Raw genomic sequence first — 7,007 nt, 5'->3', positions numbered from 1 at the left:
CCACCCCCCCATCCCCCCTCCAACCCCGCGCCCCCCAAGTCCTCTAAAGGAGACGGTATCTTGGGCGAGGCAGACAGCCTGTGGTCTGTCTGACCTCAGTCCCTCTAGCTGGGCTGTTAGCCTGTGCCCTCTTGTTTGGCCCTCTAGAGAGGTGGAAAGAAACTGGCCAACCTACATCCAAATAATCCTCCTGAGGTTAAGAAGGGTGTTATTAAGGCATCCCTTCTCCAGGCTAAATAATCCTAGTGCCTTTAATCCTTTCCTCTCAGGTTCTGTTTGCCAAGTCTTTAATTATTTTCATTGCCCTCTGTGTAATTTAGGATGCCACCCTATAATCATAGAATTTCAGAGCTGGAAGATTCCTAGGAGAGGTGTGGAGGAGAGCCGGTTGCAGAGGGTCAGGCCTCTACTTGCCCAGTCGCCAGAATGGGAAGGAAGCCCAGTAGGCTCCCCTTCACGACGCCCTTCCCCACCCCTCTTCCAGCAGGGGAGAGCCCTGCTCATTTGTCCTTAAAGCAAAAATTGACTGAGCCGTTCTGGTGAGCTGTGCGCTGTCCAGGCATTTTCAAAATTGTGACTTCCTTAATCCTTCCACTGTCCTGCCAGGGAGCCTCATTTTGTGGGCACGGGGACTGGCTCTGAGAGATTAAGTAACTTACCCAAATTCACACACAAAGAAAGTCCCAGGCCCCTCCACCCAAACTCCCTTCTCCTGCTACACTCACCCCAATCCCAGTGGTGCCCACAGAGTCAATTCCCACAGGCCTTTATGGAAGCATCTCTCTCCTGGAGAGTCTGTCAGGCTCCAGGGAGGCCAGAGCTGGGCTGCGGCAGGAATTGTCAGGATTCTCTCTCTCTTTTTATATATATATATATATATATATATATATATATATATATATATATATACACATACATACATATCTTTATATATCTATATATATTTATATAAAGAGATTCATTTATATATCTTTATTTGTATATGAAGAGATTTATTTCAAGGAATTGGTTCATGCAGTTGGGAGCTGGTAAGTGCAAAGTCTGGAGGACAGGCTGGCAGGTTGGAAATCAGGCGGGATTTGATGGCACAGTTTTCGAGGCAGAATTTCTTCAAGAGGAAACCTCAGTTTTTACTGTTAAAGCCTTTCCACTGATTCGAAGAGGCCCAACCACATTAAAGAGGGTAATCTCCTTCACTTAAAGTCAACTGACTGTAATGTAACCACATCTACAAAATACCTTCGCAGCAATACCTGGATTAGCGTTTGATTAAATAACTGGGTATTATAGCTTAGGCAAGTTGACACATAAAGCTACCCATCACACGCTCCTTTACGGGTGTCGATGGGGAGAAGTTGGCTTGATCCAGTGGGCCTTTTCCCCAGAGTCCCAGGCAAGTGCTGGAAAGGTGCCAAGGAGGGCAGAGCCCTGTGTGGACCTCCCCATTATGAAGGTGCTGGGTCCCAGGTCAGGGTTATCCCAGAAGATCCACACCAGAACGCTTTCCCCTGGGGATGTGCTGCCTTCGTCTGCTTGAGAGCTGCATTTAAGACCCAGGGACTTTTCAGGGGGCAGGAGGCTTAGAAGGAGCAAAGGGCAATCCTCGGAGTAGGAGCAAGAGGACTGTTGCCTGAGTCCGAGGGACCAGGTAGGCCAAGAGCCCTTGAGGGTGTGGACCGTGTGTTATCTCTCTCTATCCCAGGGCTGGGACCATGGCCCACGGGAGATGTGCTACAAATGTCTGTTCCTTTCCCTTCATCAGGCTCCCCGGTAGGTGCCTAAAACATTCTAGGCAGGTAGAAATCAGACCTGTTTTTAAAGTTCTTCCAATAAGAAAATGTACTGATAACAGAAATAGTATTTCCCAGTCTAGAGAGTTGTTCTCCTCCTCCTCCCCCTCCCCCTCCCCCTCCTCCTCCTCCTTCTTCTTCTTGTCAAAGGGTATAACCTTTTCTTTTTAAAATAAATAAGTCCTGGGGATGTAAGGTACAGCATGGTGACAATAGTTAATAATACTGTATTGTGTATTTGAAAGCTGTTAAGAGAGTAGATCTTAAAAGTTCTCATCACAAGAAAAAAAATTAGAGAGTTCTTCTCAATATAAAATCAAAACCCCTCCAGTTTCAGGTCAAACTCTGTAGGACTAGGATAGCAGAAATGAGTAAATTAGACTTCAGAGATTTTACTGTTGCTCTAAAGTTTGACCCACCACAGGCTTCTGGCTGCTGTTTACAACTAGAGGCACACCAAAGGACAGAGATACCGGCAATTCAGAAGACCCACGCAAGCACTAAGATTGGACCAGAGCCCTCCTCTCACAGACACAATTGCCCCTCATCTTGTCTTTCTCAGGGCTTGAGGCTCAGATAGACTCAAAGAAGAAGTTCCTGCAGCAAACAATCCTAAAGCTTGAAATCAAATGGCTAAGGGATCTTGTGAAGTCTTTTTCTTTGTAGGTCTTTTAGAGGACTTTTCTAGATATAGCGTTTCGCAGAGGCAGGGAGTGGACCAGCTGGCCGCTCCCTCTCAACTCTGGGATTCCAAGGGAACAGGAGGAGTTTTCTCCTTTTAAGGGGTTTCCTCTTTCATCTGGAGGTGGTTGGTGAGAGAATCAGGTGTTGCCAGGGCACAGTAGTGGGTGGGTGAGGCTGCCCCACCTGCTGAATCAAGGGAGACTTCCAGGAGGGGAATGGCTTGGAGATGCCTCATGAAACAAGCCTGGGAGGAGGCTTGGGGTTGGCTGATAGGTGGGTATGGGAGGAAGGGATTTGGTGGGGACTGGCTGGAAGCGCAGGCCTAGTCTGAAGAAGCAAGATTCTCCCCAGCTTCATGGGAGTCCTTCTCTGGAAGCCATACCTATCAGCTCTTCTTACCTCCTAAACCTTGCAAGGGATGGGGTTGCAGCCAGTGACATTCCACCATCTCTTGGTACAGGGAGAAATGTTGCAGCAGGAAGGCTTTAAGCTAGACCAGAGGGAGAACTGGATAAAATGGGAGATGAGTGACTGAGGGGCTCCAGGGGCCCCTTTCTTTCAAGGTCTTTAAAAACAAAGAGGTTTCTTCTGCTCCCAGCACCCCCCTCACCTCCAAGCCACAGTGATGGCGATGACAGCCTTTGGGGGCTTTTTGCCAGTTTGCATGTAACACGTAGGTTCTGTGAGCCATCAGGAAATAATACCCTTTCGTGGAAACTGTGCAACTAGATTTGGGATTGAAAAGCAGCCAGACCCCAGCAGCTAGTGTAGAGTGTAGTTTTGGGGGGCACAAAGGCAGAACTGGAGTGAGGGGTTTGGGGGAGCTCTGGGAGCCATCATTCTCCCATGGATGGTCCTCAGTGACCACACCAGACCTCAGTACTCCAGAGGGTAGAAATCCCTGCCTCTCTAGTTCAGCCCTGGGACTGGTGGGCATGGAGTCATGGGGTCCCTGGAAGGACAATTGTTTCTTTGGCTTCTTCCCTTTTTCAGCCCTTGGATTCTGGAGATTGCCAGGAGACTCCACCTAGAGTCCACCATGCCTTTGGAAGGAACACCCACACCAAGGGAAGGCAGGGCCTGAGGCCCTTACCCGGGAGGGCCAAAACACCAGTAAATCAGCTCTGACACAATTCAACTGAATAAATCTGCTGAGTCAAATCAAATGCTGCCTCTGTCTGGCCAGGGAGGATGCTTCTGTGCATGGGAAGTGAGCCATGCTCAGCCTGGTTGGAGGGACCGGCCTCTCTCAGCAAGGCCTGGGCTCTGCCTCCCCTCGCTGGGCAGCCCAAAACTCTCACATGGATTTCTCTCATTCACGGACATGCCAGATTCAAATGACTGACTCACTGGTTTGTTTTCCCACTGGACTGTGAGCTCCCCAGCCACGAGATCTGGGACTCATTTATGCCCGTGTGATCAGTCTCTTGTTTAGAGCCTGGCATATGGTAGGAGGCTGGAGAAATATCAGTGTGAATGAGTGAGTAATTAACCCCATTGGGTGGTCTGAGCTAAATACCTCTGAGTAGGACAGACAGGGATGTAACAGGGTTTCAGAGGAGGGAGCCATCACTGTGGGCCTGGGTCAGAGGGAAAGCCTCGTGGAAGAGATAAAGGAGCCTTGTCTTCTGTTGCCTTAAAATCACTTGAGCCCATTTTCCTCCCTCAGGACAACTGAGAGTTGAATTCTCCAGCATCCCTTTTTCTATCCTCCTTCCTACATTAATTCGTCTACCCCAGTCACCTGCTGACCCTCCATGATGTGCCGGAGTGGCTCACAGTGGCCTGGGAGAGCTGACTGTGTTCATCTCTTCCCAGCACCCCTCACGCTGGTAGTTTGAAACTGGCCAGGGAGGGAGAAATTGGCAAACACTATAAACCAGTGCTATTTCACCCTAGAAGAGTTAGTTGCTAAACGTTTATCAGCACATTTGCCTACCTACTACCTGTCCATCTACTACCTGTCCATCTCCTTCCTTCCTTTCTCTTCCCTCCTCTTCCCTCTCTCTTTCCCACGGATCTTCCTTCCTTCCCTTTTCCCTTCCTTTTTTTTTTTTTTGCGGTACGCGGGCCTCTCACTGTCATGGCCTCTCCCGTTGCGGAGCACAGGCTCCGGACGCGCAGGCTCAGCGGCCATGGCTCACGGGCCCAGCCGCTCCACGGCATGTGCGATCTTCCCGGACTGGGGCACGAACCCGTGTCCCCTGCATCGGCAGGCGGACTCCCAACCACTGCACCACCAGGGAAGCCCTCCCTTCCTTTTTTATCAATTCTTTTATCCAGTTCCCCACCTACCTACTCATCCGTCCAACCACCATCCATCCATCCATCCTCTATCCATGCATCCATCCATCCATCCTCCATCCATCCGTCAATCCACCATCTTGCCACCCACTCACCTATCATCCACACATCTACTATCCATCCACCCATCCATTTCCCACTTGGATCCATCTAACTTTTATTTCTTTTATTCATCCATCCATCCATCCATCCATCCACAAATGCTTTCTGAGCATCTTCTCTGTGTCGGCCTATTCCCCAGGCTCAGAATCTTTCCCAGACTTCTGGAAGATAGGTGCGTGAAGGACTGGTCCTTAGAAGGACTAGCAGAGGTCTCCCAGTGCAGCACCCCGGGGTGAGCCGGCACTGAGGTTGGGTTCATAACCAGAGCACTTTGGTTTTCCCCTTCTGCTGCTCCTTGCCCCTCATAGCCTGTTCTCACAGGGTCCAGGAGACACGAGCAGGGGAAGGAGAGGCATGTCCCCATCTCTCACTCCCTCCACACCTCAGGCAAGAGCCCAGTGGAATTGGGCCTGACTTTGAGAAAGGGTTTCCTGCTCCCGAAGTCCCCATGAACTCTTAGACAACTTACCAGTGAGTTCAAACAAGATGGGGCTCCCCTGGGGCCTGAGAACAGAGACATGAGGTGAGAGGGAAGGCCCATCATGAAGCAGCACCCTCTGCCCCCAACGCCACCCCACCCCTCCTCCTAAAGCTCTGGCTGCTCTGTGAACCAAGCTTGTCTCTCGTTCCCAGGGGCTGTTATTGCAAAGGGTTTGCTGTTCAGCCTGGTGAGCCAAAGGGTCTGCAGGGCTCCCAGAGCCCGACCTGGAGTCGAGGGGAAGTAAGCGGACCCCACACTCCCCTGCCCGCAGTCCAGAACCTGCCACCTCAGCCACGCCCATCTCCTGCGCTGCCCCATCCAGCCCAGCCTGGGAGAGGCACAGCCCTTTACTCTGTGCGGGGGTGTTGGCTTCCCTGGACCATGGCAGAGGGTCGCAGCCCAGAGGGGACCAGGTGGCATGTCCTGGCAGGAGTGGAGGGTCCCCAGAGTTCCTGCAGGGGGTCAGAGAGAGGAAGTGGCTAGAGTTGTTTTTCTCACTTCTTCCCCTGAGGTCTGTGTTTGTATGACAGTCGTACCCAAACGTCTCACTTTTGAGAGTATCTGAGTCCACACTTCACTGGCCTCTTTTTGGAGGGTATTGCCTGTGGCCTGGAACAGAGAGGGCAGGCAGATTTTGTTCTGAGTCACACAGCATACCTACTGTGGAGACAGATGAAAGTGAAGTGTTTGGGCCCCGAGGATGCAGCCCCCTGTCCTGGCACTGTTTACATTCCTGTCCCTCATTACTATTTCTCTGTTCTTTGGATCCAAGCAGGTTATTTCTACCTGCTCTGAGAGAAATAACATAAGGCTGTATGCATCTTGTTCATGCTGCTGGGACAGACATGACTTTCCGAAGGTGTCTTCCATTGCGATAGTCAGGTGGCTGATGGGACCTTAGCAACTCAAAGGCCTTGGGTTCAAATCTCAGCTCCATCAGGACTCAGCTGACTTAGGCCAGCAAGTTACCTTCTTAGAGCTTCAGTTTTCTCATGTATTAAATGGGGATAATTGAACAGGTTGCTGTAAGGTTTAAGTGAGCTCATACAGGTAATGTACCTAACACAGTGCCTGAAGTTGGCATGCAGGATTAAATGATCAGTAGCCACTTCACTCCAAATCCTAAAATCCAAATCCAACTGAACCCATCTTTCCCTTTAAGATGAGAAGCAACTCCATTGTCTCAGGGCGGCGGGGGATCTTCCTCTGAAACCTGGGCCCTCAAATTACAAGGTTATTTGGCTTGTGTGATCCAGTTAATAGCCCTCTGTCCTGTGGGCCTCGCGGGCACCTCGCCTTCTGTCCTGGGGGCTGCTCAGCTCAGCGAAACCTGTGAGGACAGAGGCTCCCATTTCCTGATGAGAAGAAAGTGAGTCAGGAGGAAGCAGCCCAACTGGTTGCTGAGCCGTGGAAAATAGTTAAACTGGGGGAGAGAAAAAAACACTTGTTTAAAAAATCAGGCTAGGTATGAATGTGCAGGGTGCGGCCCCCTGTATAATTAGCTGCTCTGCCGGCTCTGGGAGCTGCCTGCCTCTCTGGGCCCGTCGAGTCAGGCTCGCCTGCGGCCCCTCCTCTCCACTCCTCCTCCCCTCTCCCTGTAGATGTGTCTCGGGCTCTGCGGCTGTCTGTCCCACTCCAGCTGAGAC

The sequence above is a fragment of the Mesoplodon densirostris genome, chromosome 7, assembly GCF_025265405.1.
Source record: "Mesoplodon densirostris isolate mMesDen1 chromosome 7, mMesDen1 primary haplotype, whole genome shotgun sequence".
In the NCBI taxonomy this organism is placed as follows: domain Eukaryota; kingdom Metazoa; phylum Chordata; class Mammalia; order Artiodactyla; family Ziphiidae; genus Mesoplodon; species Mesoplodon densirostris.
This window is presented reverse-complemented; position numbering follows the sequence as displayed.